Genomic DNA, 14,276 nt, shown 5'->3' on the forward strand with positions numbered 1-14,276 from the left:
AATGCTTGAGACCGTCCATCATATCAACTCCAAATAGATTGGTGGTTTCTTAACCAATTGGGAACATATGAAACATGAGGAACGCTTTGAGAATTCAACCATGTGGCATTCCTGTCGACGTTTTTTAAAGATGGTGATAACACGCTAAATTCCACATGTGCGTTTGTCGAACGCTCTTAAGTCATGGCTCCGGAGGGTGAGGGTGTTCCTTCCTTGGCTATTTATTGGGCCCTTACTAATTGTGTGTCACTTTACACGATTAGTAGGACTTCGCTCGTATGAGTATTAACAGCTTCACGTGACGTGGCTGTCTGACATTGCTGTCAATCGCTTTCTTGATATATAATATTCGACCCTGCGGTAGGATATGTCATTGTCTGGAACCCTAGTATCCAGAAACCCTAATTCCAGCCCAGCCGCGAGCTGTGATGTTGAAACCCTAACCTGGCACAGAGCTGTGATTTAGCAATTCCCCACAGAGCCGTGATTGGTGGAAACCCTAACCCTAGGCGTGATCCGAAAAACCTACCATAGCAACAGATCTGTTAATGTACCACAGAATTGTGATCCGGAAACCCTAGCACCACCACCACCATGTCAGGTCAAGGGCAGCGGCTCAATGTGGTTCCCACTGTGACAGTTCTGGGGGTTGTAAAAGCTCGCCTGATCGGAGCCACGAAGGGCCATCAACTGCTCAAGAAGAAGAGCGATGCCCTAACTGTGCAGTTCAGGCAGATTCTGAAGCGCATCGTGCAGGCTAAAGAAACCATGGGGGACTCCCTCAAAGCCTCCTCCTTCACCCTTACAGAAGCCAAATACACAGCGGGAGACAACGTGAAGCACATGGTGTTGGAAAACGTAGGCTCTGCAGCGGTGAAGGTGCGGGCCAAGCAGGACAATGTGGCAAGAGTAAAGCTTCCCAAATTTGAGTATTTTACAGAAGCAGGGGAAACCAAGAATGACCTTACTGGCCTGGCCAGAGGAGGGCAGCAGATCCAGCTATGCCGATCCTCTTTTATCAAAGCTGTCGAGGTTCTTGTGGAGCTTGCATCCCTGCAGACATCTTTCCTTACCCTCGATGAGGCCATCAAAACCACTAACCGCAGAGTTAATGCCCTGGAGAATGTGGTTAAACCTAGACTCGAGAACACCGTCAGCTACATTAAAGGAGAGCTTGATGAGCTTGAGCGCGAGGAGTTCTTCCGGCTGAAGAAAATCCAAGGGTTCAAGAAAAGGGAGGTTGAAAAGCAGCTGCTGGTGAACAGGAAGCTTGCAGAAACGGCAGCACTCAAGCAGACTGCATCATTGAATGGCAGCGGCGGACGATCTGATGGGAACTTGCTTCAATCTGAGGCTGACAAAGACGAAGATATCATCTTTTAAATGGTTTGCGTTCTTCTTTGTTTTCTGCAGTTTTCTTGCTCTTAACTGCAACCGGTCATTTTGTATACCTAGAAAAGATTTTTTTTATTAATTAGTGACTAAACAAGGAACCCTTTCACTTAGGGGGACATTTAGACTAGAATTTTTTAATTCTGGTCAAAGATTGCTTCAGTCCTATGTTAGATTGTGAAAATCACAATTATCTATCTCGTTATAGGTGATTTCGATCATTTTTTGGGTGACACTATGGTAACCATGAAAAAAAGAGGCGACTGGACTCGACTTGAGTAGGAGCTGCTCTATCCCTACTGGGTGTTGTCCAGGTCCCTCTACACTGTAGTGCCTTCAGTGCATATTCCCCCCAACACAAAACAGCACCCCCCTTGTCAAAACCCCAAAAGTCTCCTCGAAGAACAATCCTGAAACAAGACCCGAAACTTGCAAAACAAAGCCATAAACCGTGAAGGGGGAGTAGGCCTGACTCACCTCCCAACCATGACATCCGTGGGCAAAACCCACAAGACCTGGCTGTCCCCACCGAGCCACGAACTGAGCTAACTAGCTAGACGTACTGACCAGTCTCTACTCCATGACATCCCATACCGCCATGGAGCTACCCTCGCGGGCCTCGAGACTGCTGCCGGCCTCGGCTTCATGAAGTAGGTGCACGTCTGCACTAGATCTAGGTTCCTGATCGCAGAGCTCTCGCATGGACTCGCGAGACTCTGACTAACTGACTGACCCGGCCTAGGCTCTTGGCCGGTCACTAGGCGTCCGCCGTGAGTCCATTCCTAGCCTAGCTTGCCAATCTGCCTGCCGAGCTCCAAGCTACCCCAAGCCTTAAAGCTAGTCTCATGTGTGCGCTGCACACGGAAGATACACTCTATGCATATGACATACTCCCCTTCCTCTAAGAGCTCACTCTTGAGCTCAATAAAAACTCAGGGTAATCCCTCTCAAGGGTAGTCAATGTCTCCCATGTAGCGTCCTTCTCAACACGACCCTTCCACTTGATCTTGTATTCTGTGCAAGGTCATCGCGAAACGTTTTACTGCTGAAATGAAACGTTGCTGAAACGATTCATTTTGGAATGAAACGTTTCACCGCCGGAAGGTGGCCAGTGAAACGATGGACCGAAACGATTATATACATAAAATCTGAAGGTTGGGCATGGTGCCAAAAGAGCTGAAAGTATACACAGTGCACACCAACAGTTCAATAATCAATCAATCATAACCCTCAAATTGGTGGAAGAATTGGGCAACCAATTTGGGGGTTTTGCCCAAACCGGAATCAAACCTGAATTTAGGGGTTTTGCCCAAACCCTTGAATTGGTGGAAGAATCGGGTAACCAATTAGGGGATTTTGTCCCAAATTGGACAAAACTCCAAAATTTGGAATTGGACAAAACTCCAAAATTTGGGCATTGAATTGAATGCCCATTTCTGAAATTTGGGCACATCGAATTGAATGCCCATTTCTGAATGTTGAGAAGATGGACTTATAGTTGTGATTTTTGTATGTTTTTCTCATACTTAATAGAAGTCTCTTTCTTAAATAAATAAATAAAAAAAAACTGCCCGCCCTGAAACGTTCTACGTGTCACTCCATGCATGAAACGTTTCACCAACGTTTCGTATTTCAGGGGAAGTGAAACGCGTTTCGCGGTGACCTTGATTCTGTGAGTAGCATATGCCGCAATCGTCTTTCACGAAATCCAAGAATCTTTTTTGGTTCGTGTGGCACAAATGCCATATCCTCGACATCTATGATTTCTTGAGGAGTAACCAGTTGGTCTTTTCCACCCAATACTTTCTTAAGTCTACTGACATGAAATACGGGATGAACTCTCACATGAGAAGGCAAGTACAATTCATATGCCACTGAACCAATTTGGCGTTTAACCCGAAATGGTCCGCAGTATCCAGGGGATAATTTCGGAGATCAGCCCATCCGTAAAGTCTCGGAATCTTTCGGAACTCGCAAACACACCATCGTTCCTTTAGAGAACTCTCTCAGTGAACGATGTCTATTAGAATAAAATGTGTCTTTGTCTTGAGCGCTTCTAATAGATTCCTTCGCAACTTGTAACATTTCTTGTATGTCTTGCAAAGAAGTATGCGTTGCATGATGCTGAAGTCTTGAAAATCCCATGGTAACAGGTGATCTGGGTTGAAATCCGCACATAAGAATAAAAGGACTAAAACCGGTACTTATATGCTTAGTACTGTTGTATGCAAATTCTAACATAGAAAGATAATCCTTCCATGAACCCTGTCTTTTGGAGACATATGCACGAAGCATGTCCTCCAAAGTTTGATTCACCCTTTCAGTCTGGCCATCAGATGTCATGTGCAAGGTTTGCCCATGGATGTGTCCTAAAGCTAGTCCTGAAGGGGCAGCCAGAAAAAGAGATTAGAACCAGGGATTTTGGAGCATGAAGTGCAGATTTGGCAAGTGTTGGGCTAGGAGAAGGACAAGGAAGACCTGTCGGCTGCAAGAAACTGCTGTCGGTTGCATGGAACTAGTTGGAACTGCATTTATGAAGAATATGCCCAGTCGGCTGGCCGACCAACAGTCGGCCAGCACTCTATTTGTCCAAGAGGCCTATATAAGGGCACTAATGCTCATAGTTAGATTCATTCACTCCCTTATGGAGTGGGTACAGGATTTAGGACTGTTTGGGTGTTTCCACCTTTTCATGGAAGGCAGCCCATGGCTGCCAGATTTAGAGGTACCCTTTTATACATATGAAGATACTGAATTTCTAGCCATCTCTCTCTATCTTCTCTCTCTTCTATCTCAGCATGTTCTAGAAGGTGTTTAGGGTTGAAAGAAAACTCTCAGAGCTTCTACATGTAACACTGGTATGAGAGCATCAAGCTCAGCAAGGCTAAACCTTGATTCAGTCCCATATGAAGGTGTACAAGTCCAAGGTACAAGAAAGTGCACAGGTACGAAGCCCAAGGCAAGGAACACAAGACCGGGAAGAGCTCCCAGGAAGTTTGTTGGTGGTGTTTCACAAAGTCCAAAGGGGATGGCAGTCCTGTGTGCTAGGAAAGGCTCTTGGCGGGCAATGGTTCCAAGGGAGGATGATCCTCCGAGGGGTGGAGTGAGTGCCAGACTCATTTCTCAAGAATGATGACCAAGACGGTGTTCAGAGACAGGGCACGAACGGATTGGGGACTGGATGGAACAGATGCATAGATCTTATTTATAGTCAGAGTGGATTTGGAGACTGGGCCGGGTTTTCAGTGACAAGGGTTGTCTAAGATGGATGGGATGACAGAGGGACTTCGGGAACAGAATGGGTTGATGACAGTCATCCAAGAACAGGTTGGAATCCCGTCATCAAGTTTAGTAGAGGGGGATGTCATGTGCAAAGGTTTGCCCATGGACATGTCCTGAAGCTAGTCTTGAAGGGGCAGCTAGAAAAAGAGATTAGAACCAGGGATTCTGGAGCATGAAGTGCAGATTTGGTAAGTGTTGGGCTAGGAGAAGGACAAGGAAGACCTGTCGGCTGCATGGAACTGGTCGGAACTGCATTTATGAAGAATATGCCCAGTCGTCTGGCCAACCAGCAGTCGGCCAGCACTCTATTTGTCCAAGAGACCTATATTAGGGCAATGATACTCATAGTTAGAGTCATTCACTCCCTTATTGTCACCACTTCTCTGGCAGACGTCTGGAATGATGTCATGATTGAATACATGTGGAAGGGCTCCATGGAAGGATTGGTATCCTGGTGTGAGTTCTTGGCATGATTTATGAACTCATGGAAGGGTGGTAACCATAGTTTCCACGAGTTTCGGAAACAGGGGTGCGGAGCACGGCGGGAAACAGAGTTTCGGAGTTTCGGCCTTCGGGAAGAAACGGGGAAACGGAGTTTCGGTTTTAGGGTTTAATACATACATATATAATTAATAAAAACATTACAAAAGCTTGAAAAATACATCTTTGCTCAAGTTCAATGTCAAAGACTCAAATGATAGATCAAAATTCAGAAATGACAACTGTAGGCTCAAGGCTCAAGCCTCAAAAGAGTCAATACTCAGATCTTGCTTGGTAGAGCTTAGATGGCAAAGGTGGAGGCCCCAAGTAGAGGTAGAGGGCGTGGTAGAGGGCTGATGTGGAGGTAGAGGGGTAGAGGGCAAGGTAGATGGGTAGAGCAGCTCCAAACAGGCGGCGGAAATAAGCGCGCAAAATGGTGGCGAAAAACAGCACGCGGGTTTCTAAACCCTGGAAAATAGGGCATTGGAAATGCCGTTTTTGGAAACGGAAACGTTTCCGAAACGTTTCCACGTTTCGGTGGGCCAGAAACGGCGTTTCTGGAAACTGTGGTGGTAACCCTGGTGAGTGACTTTGGACTCATGGAAGGGTGGTTACCCTGGTGGGTACTTTTTGGTCCTGTGTGGATGGGGCCTGTGAACGGGCTAGTTGGAGTATAAGATGTAAGTTGGGAGATTTCATCCACTATGTTTGTGCACCAGCATAGGTATGTGAGTTGCACATGCATGGATGACTTGTTTTTGATGCCTGGACATTGCTTGTTGGTATTTTGCCTGTGAATGTCCACGGGCACCAGGGACGCCTGGACAACCCGTGGATACGCGTGTGCACACGTGTTTGGGACTCATATGGTTTCCTTATGTGTTTTGCAGGTGGTAAGTGTGCACACTTAACCCAATCTATTCATTATTTCATGTTACTAAGGTTTATTGGGTGCAGGGTTCACATTCACTTGAAGTGTGGGCGGACACACTTATAATTTAATAAGTGAGTTCACATCAGGCTGGACTAATTTTTTAATGAACCAAGGCCAATTATGAGAGATGGGCACTCGAGCACTCCCAAATAGCTCCACGAGTTGCTATTCTGGGTGTGGGAGGGCCAAAGTGGGCAAGCCCTGACTTGTAGAGCACTCATCAGGAAGTCATGGGCTGTTAGGAGCTGTTTGGACAGGAAAAACAGCAAGTTTACTCATTTGCATGAGCTACAGGTGGAGTACATGCCAAGAGCAAGAGTCCCAGGGTTGGCTGGCTGCTATTTCTCTCTCTACAGGGCAGGCTGACTGCATCTACAGGGCTGCAGGCTGTTAGATTTGGTTCCAGAAGCTTGCGCATGGCTGTTGGGACTGTTTTTGTGCTTCTCTACTGAGAACAGGGCTTGGATGGAGTGAACAGAGCCTCAACAGGAGCTGGCCGATTGTTATAAGGGCCAGTATTGGCTGTTTTTACAGGTTTGCAGGAGGTTTCTCGTGACGAAACTTGAGCAAACATGTCCCTAGACAAGTACCAGGCCTGGGGATGTGATCTGGTGGAACCTATGGGTGGTCAGTGAGCCAAAACCATGGCTGGTTACTGTTTTGCAAGTTTGGGACAACACTTTGTTAGAGCATTGGTGACCGCTCTATCAAAGTATAGGAGTGGTTGGTGATCACTCTACCCTGGTTGGTGACCGAGGGTATTTCTACAGGAGCGGTTGGTGATCGCTCAACCTTGGTTGGTGACCGAGGGTGTTGCAATAGGAGTGGTTGGTGACCTTGGTTGGAGACCGAGGAGTTGCTGTTTACCTATATTTTCACAGTTGGATAAATCTGGTGTCGGCTGGATGAGTGTGTACTCTCCGGGCATGTAACGCGCGGAAGCTCTGGGTAGTCTTCTTTCAGCCCTAAACACTCTTGGAAACCTTCTGATGCAAAAACGCACCATCTGATGCAAAAACGCAGGTAGAGAGAGAGTAGAGAGAGAGAGTGAGAAGTGCTGGAAATTCAGTATATACTATGGTACAAAAAGGTACATATCTTTGCAGCCCTTGGCTGCCCTCTTGAAAAGGTACATATCTTTGCAGCCCTTGGCTGCCCTCTTGAAAAGGTGGTAAACCCTAAAATCTGTCCCCTATGGGACCTCTAGTGATCCAATCCCCTCGTGGGAGAGAATGCCTAAAACAAAGAGCAAAGGTGCCTTTATATAGGCCTTGGAGTATGTGGGAAACTGGCCGACTGCTGGTCGGCCAGTTACTAATTCATAAAATCTTATTCAATGCAGCCGACTGGTTATTCTGGATGCGCCTGCTGCCAGCACCCTCTGTCCTGCAGCCGACAGCCCTCTGGTACTGCTAATGTCATCCTCCATGTAGGCGACAACCTTCTAATCCATGCTTTGCTCCAAGTCCTGCTCCCTGTCCATCTTCTACTGGTTCATGGTCTTTGTCTGCTTGCCCCTTCTGGATTTAGTCTTGAGAAGGTCCATGGCATTGCTGATGCACATGACATCCCCCTCTGCTAAACTTGATGACGGGAATCCAACCTGCTCTTGGATGACTGTCATCATCCCAATCCTGTTCCGAAGTCCCTCTGTCATCATCCATCCCTGGCAAACCTTTTTTCTCTGAAAATCCGTTCTATTCTCCAAACCACTCTGTCTCTGATGAAGATCTATGCATCTGGTCTTCCTCTAGTCCACAATCCATTCCTGCCCTGACTCTGAACACTGTCTTGGTCTTCTTTCCTGGAACTGAGTCTGGCACTCTCACATCACCCTTGGAGGATCAACCTCCCTTGGGACCGTTCCCTTAGAACCTATCTGGCTCACGGAACTGCCATCCCCATCTGGCACTGTGGAACACCACCAACAAACCTCCTGGGAGTTCTTCCCGTTCTGTGTTCTTGCCGTGGGCTTCGAATCCGTGTACTTTCCTGTACCTTGGACCTGTACACCATCATCTGGGACTGAATCAGTGTTTAGCTTGGCTGAGCCTGATGCTCTGATACCAATGTAACGCGCGGAAGCTCTGGGTAGTCTTCTTTCAGCCCTAAACACTCTTGGAAACCTTCTGATGCAAAAACGCACCATCTGATGCAAAAACGCAGGTAGAGAGAGAGTAGAGAGAGAGAGAGTGAGAAGTGCTGGAAATTCAGTATATACTATGGTACAAAAAGGTACATATCTTTGCAGCCCTTGGCTGCCCTCTTGAAAAGGTGGTAAACCCTAAAATCTGTCCCCTATGGGACCTCTAGTGATCCAATCCCCTAGTGGGAGAGAATGCCTAAAACAAAGAGCAAAGGTGCCTTTATATAGGCCTTGGAGTATGTGGGAAACTGGCCGACTGCTGGTCGGCCAGTTACTAATTCATAAAATCTTATTCAATGCAGCCGACTGGTTATTCTGGATGCGCCTGCTGCTAGCACCCTCTGTCTTGCAGCCGACAGCCCTCTGGTACTGCTGATGTCATCCTCCATGCAGCCGACAACCTTCTAATCCATGCTTTGCTCCAAGTCCTGCTCCCTGTCCATCTTCTACTGGTTCATGGTCTTTGTCTGCTTGCCCCTTCTGGATTTAGTCTTGAGAAGGTCCATGGCATTGCTGATGCACATGACAGGGCACCCGCATCTTGTACATATAAATACTTCTGTTGGTAATAAAGATACCTAAGGGGGGGCTGGCCCAACTTCAGCCCCTAGTGCTGTGTCATCTGCAAGTTGGTTTATGTTTGCAGGATGTATACGCTCATGTAATGTTTCACAATGATGGTAATCATGTATATGCCAAGAATGGTTGATGTATGTATGCTGTTTTGGTAGTGAATTGGTTCGGTGTACACATGCCTGTTTGTGACACTTATGGAGTGGGTCTAGGATTTAGGATTGTTTTGGGTGTTTCCACACCTTTTCGTGGAAGGCAGCCCATGGCTGCCAAATTTAGAGGTACCTTTTTATACCATATAAAGATACTGACTTTCCAGCCATCTCTCTCTCTCTTCTCTCTCTTCTGTCTCAGCACATTCTAAGAGGTGTTTAGGGCTGAAAGAAGACTCTTAGAGCTTCTGCATGTAACATTGATGTCATGTGCAAAGGTTTTCCCATGGACATGTCCTGAAGCTAGTCCTGAAGGGTCAGCCAGAAAAAGAGATTAGAACCAGGGATTTTGGAGCATGAAGTGCAGATTTGGCAAGTGTTGGGCTAGGAGAAGGACAAGGAAGACTTGTCGGCTGCATGGAACTGGTCAGAACTGCATTTATGAAGAATATGCCCAGTCGGCTGGCCGACCAGCACTCTATTTGTCGAAGAGGCCTATATAAGGGCACTAATGCTCATAGTTAGATTCATTCACTCCCTTATGGAGTGGGTACAAGATTTAGGACTGTTTTGGGTGTTTCCACCTTTTCATGGATGGGCTGCCAGATTTAGAGGTACCTTTTTATACCATATGAAGATACTGAATTTCCAGCCATCTCTCGCTCTCTTCTCTCTCTTCTGTCTGCGTTTTTGCATCAGCATGTACTAAGAGGTGTTTAGCGCTGAAAGAAGACTCTCAGAGCTTCCGCATGTAAACACGGGATGATCTGAGGAACTCAGATTCAAAGTTGTTTCCAACTTCTCAAAAACAAGCCTCCAAAAGTCACTTGTGAACTTAGAGTCCTTATCACTGACTATGTTCTATGGTAAACCGTCCGGTCTAAACAATTGCTTGATAAATTGTCTTGCTAATTGCATAGCTGTAATAGTCTTCCATGTAGGTAAAAATCTAGCCATCTTTGTTAAGCGGTCTACCACAACCCAAATAGAATCGTGGCCTTGATGCGTTCTTGGCAATTCGGTGATAAAATCCATGGAAATACTTTCCCGCTTATTACTTGGGATTTGCAAAGAATGCAACATCCCAGCTTTAGAACCTCTCTGCTCCGACTAAGTGCATCTACTACAACTATTCACGAACCCCTTGCGATAGCGTATTTCAAAATCAAAATCTTGTCCATCTAGCTTTTCGTCCTCTCAAATTATTCGCATCACACACATACTTGATTGACTGATGTTTGAAAACCTTATAAACTTTAATTCTTTTGTCCCCTTCACACTTGGGCTGTCCCACGAGGGTTTCTTTTTCATATCCAAATGGATGCCATTCACACTGTCCATCCGTGCCCATGCCCACCTGCTTGTTGTCCAGAGAAAAACACAGGGTCGTAACATACCCCCCTCTTGAAAAATAGCAAGCGTCCTCGATTGCACTCAATAACACAATAAGGCATCGTATGAGCAAAGATTCCCCATATGACAAAAGCAATGCCCCTCCAGTGCATCTGGGTGATGAAACAATCATCCTGGACAAAATAGCCACACTGTCACATCAGAGTGACAAACAACTCTTGCTTGTTCCTTCAGAACCTACAGCAAAAGTCTAAAACCAAGTGGAAACACGTAACCTGTGTTAGCCAAAAACAAAACCATGCATCATTCTACATATGACAAACATATGCATGACACATATATGCATTCGCAAACAATATGCTCCTCAAGATGCTCTACCTACTCCAAAATAACAGTCTTAGGGTTGCTCGCAAGTCTTACACCCATGAATATCCTGTAGGACCCACGACTGAAGGTACAACATGAGCATATGAAAGCACTCAATGCATCAAACTATACATCCACTAAGTACTTCCCACATATGTCCCTCTTGATGCTTTACCCACTCTGCACATGGCGATCCCGCAGGAGCCACACTCAGTGATGCATCCATGAACATAATAAAGTACTTGATGTATCATACCAACATACATGCATCACACCACACAATCTAGAGTATTACTCAATGTATTCTCAATGGGTACTAGGATCTAATGGCACCAGAATACAATAATACCTCAAAAAGTGTGCACAAATAGAGTTCGGTCCATATATCCATGAACCAAACCATCTCTAGGACTGCTCGCAAGACTTATGCCCTTCATAGAGTCTCGAAGTGTTAGCTCAGGTTGCTGCAGACTTTAAACTAAACCAAACCATGTCATTCCAAAGGAAACCAACTACAAAAATAGCATCATCTCAATATCCAATTGACCAATCCTGTGATCAAGAATAGCCAGAACCATATGACAAAGATCAATGTCCCAATCTTCCTCAGTCATACTTTTAGTCCCAAAGGCAGAAACCATCCATAGTTGCAGTTATAGTTCAAGGTGCGGCCGATTGTGAACCATACCCAACTTTACCATCTCATGTGACTAGTACACAATATCATAGAAGTCCCATAAGCAGATGTATTGTGAGCCTCAGTACCTCCGGGTGAATACAAAGATGTCACCAAGCGACTCCTAGATGAAAACTTAGCCTATCTATAACAAGGGAGTGGAGGTGCTACCCCCCTCTTGAGCATCAGGCAATGCTCTAGACCCCAGTTCTACTGAACTTGAATGAGCCGTAACAAGAGTTAGCTCCAACTCAAAGGCTTCAAGATAACGCTGCAATACCTAAGGTGAATCTGCTAAGTCACCCTCCTCCATCCACTTCGCATCCATCGGTGAATAGTTCTTGAACTTCACAAGATAGCAATGGGAAACTTTACCTCGTGCCTTTCTTTCCTTGTGTGCCAGTATCTGCGCAGGAATAAGAACCTCATCAAGTTCCTCCACTTCCATTTGAGGCTCATCTGATACATCCTCAGGCACCCAAAACCTGCTTGCACTCCACCCAAGTGGTAAGCACAAGTCCCAATGAAGCATAGTAGATCACCATTGCTAAACATAGAAAGAAGCTGCCTTCCGAACCCATGAAGCCTTCGTGAAGATACCACTGGCGACAAAGTGTCAAAAGCCATAGCCTTCAACCCATCTCTTGCACCATAACACTTCAACTGCTTTCTTGTTCCTGGTTGACTACTTCCTGTCCTTGGTGTCTTTTCTCCTGGGCTTCATCTTCAGCTTTTGCTCTTCACCTCATATAGGCAAAGACACACAATCCTGCACTGCCTCCTGCACTGCCTTTTCACTTTCCACATGTTGAAGCTTTTGATGTGACAACCACGGGCTCGCCTCCTTGAGAAAGTCGACGATATCCCAGCAATGGAAGTTGGAACCATGAAACCGGCCTTCAGAAATCTGACGGGCAGTGAAACAAACACTCGCACACAAAACATTTCATCACCCATGGGGACTTGGAAAAGGAAACAAACAGGGGGAGCTAGAGTGCTCCTGCAAATAGTACAAGGACACCTATTGGCCCCAAAACGCAGTGGCGCCCCTTGCGGTATTTCTTTACTTGATCAAAATTTGAGTACAAAGCACAACTTGTAGAATCTGTCAGAATATGCAGCGGAAATGATAACCAAACTTGGGTAGACAAGAGTAAGTAGACTGCAGAAAATGAACAGCACAAGAAACACACAGAGAGGTGTGTAAACTCTTCTCTATACACAAGATCCCGAGAAAACTGAATGAGAAAGTGGTGGGGACAAGGGGCCTATTTATACATCCCTGGGAGAGCAGTCGGCCAGCATATAAAGTGCCCACGACTGCTGAATAATGTCCACGATTGCATAAATGCAGTCGGCCAGCAGAGTGATGCCCACGACTGAGAAAGTACAGTCGGCCAGCTATCCAGTAGCCCACGACTGACCTGTGTGCAGTCGGCCAGCACTGGAGTGCTCCTGGCACCCTCTGGCAACCCTCCCCACCACTAGGAAAAATGGAAAAAAATAGGAAAAAATACGGGGAGTGTGGAAAAATGATAAAACACCTTATACAGGGCGGGTACACCCACAACAGAGGCCCTGGTGTATGAATATAGACAGGAGATGACTTCTAACACCCCCTCTCAGCTCCTGGCTGTGAAACCAACCCAAGGAAGCTGGAGTGCCGCCTGAGCGTAGCCTGAGGTAGAGACTTCGTGAAGAGGTCCACCGCATTGTCCTCCGTCGAACAATAAAGCAGCAAGATGTCACCAGCCAAGATCTTCTCACGTACAAAGTGATACTGTATCTCTATATGCTTGGTCCGGGCATGGAAAACCGGGTTCCAAGCAATAGCTATACAACTCTGGTTATCGCACTGAATGACAGTGGGCTCCCTCTGTGGAAACCCAATCTCGCCTAGCAGCCTCCGCAGCCATACAACCTCACAAGCAGCACCACAAGCAGCCCGATACTCTGCCTCTGTCGAAGAAAGGGCAATAGTTGGCTGCCTCTTGCTGCTCCAAGAAACTGCTCCTGAGCCGAGGGTAAAACTGTATCCTGAAGTAGATCTCCTCGTGTCTGGATCTCCTCCCCAATCTGAGTCACTCCAACCTTGGAGCTTGACTCCATTCCCTCCTGTGTAAAAGAGTCCCAGATCCTTCGTACTCTGCAGATACCGCAAGATCTGCAATCCTGCGTCCCAATGAGACTTCAATGGCGTCTGCATAAAAGAGCTCAACAGCCCCACGGAGAAGCTCAAGTCCAATCTGGTGTTCAGCCAACCAGATCAATGAACCAACCAACTTCCGGTACTGCGAGGCATCAACTGGCTCACAAGGATCTGTAACGGTTAACTTTGTGTTCGGGTCCATCGGCGAAGTAATAGGCTTGCAGTTCTCCATCCCAAAGGCCTCAAGCAACTCATGAACATACCGCTGTTGAGAGACGAAAAACCCCCTCTGGGTCTGCCAGATCTCCAATCCCAAAAAGAAGTGGAGTAAGCCTAAGTCGGTCATCTCAAACTCTTTTGACAAGGCAGCCTTCGTCACTCCAATGTGCTCCACATGACCGTCGGTGAGAATGAGATCATCCACATAAAGGATGATAAGCGTGACCATGCCGCGTTCCCGAAAGAGATACAGGTTCGGATCTGCAACCGATCTCTGAAATCCAGTCCGAATAAAGAAGGAATCAATCTTCTGATTCCAATCCCTGGGAGCTTGCTTAAGACCATACAAGGCCTTACGTAACCTGTAAACCATCCCTTCGGATCCTGGAACAATAAAGCCTGGAGGCTGCTCAACGTACACCTCCTCATGCAGGTCACCATTAAGGAACACAGATTTTACATCCATTTGATACACGGGCCACCTCTGAGAAGAAGCAAGGGCAAGAACGGTCCGAATCGTGGTCATCCGCGCTGTCGGTGCAAAGGTATCCTCG

The 14,276-nt window shown here is 46.6% G+C and overlaps 1 pseudogene across 2 annotated transcripts in view; it reads left to right on the plus strand.

Moving 5' to 3' along the window:
• Positions 1 to 372: 372 nt before the first annotated feature.
• The window catches only part of LOC147629417 (V-type proton ATPase subunit D pseudogene), an 86,575-nt pseudogene continuing 72,671 nt past the window's right edge, over positions 373 to 14,276 (plus strand). The window contains exon 1 of one of the 2 annotated variants that reach the window (XR_015267949.1): positions 373 to 1,386. The product of XR_015267949.1 is annotated as a V-type proton ATPase subunit D pseudogene, transcript variant X1 (transcript). The remainder of the gene's footprint in view (positions 1,387 to 14,276) is intronic. The other variant, XR_015267950.1, reaches the window with a different exon arrangement.

The sequence above is a fragment of the Cibotium barometz genome, chromosome 18 (assembly GCF_041138505.1).
Source record: "Cibotium barometz isolate CiBa-2024 chromosome 18, ASM4113850v1, whole genome shotgun sequence".
NCBI classification, from domain to species: domain Eukaryota; kingdom Viridiplantae; phylum Streptophyta; class Polypodiopsida; order Cyatheales; family Cibotiaceae; genus Cibotium; species Cibotium barometz.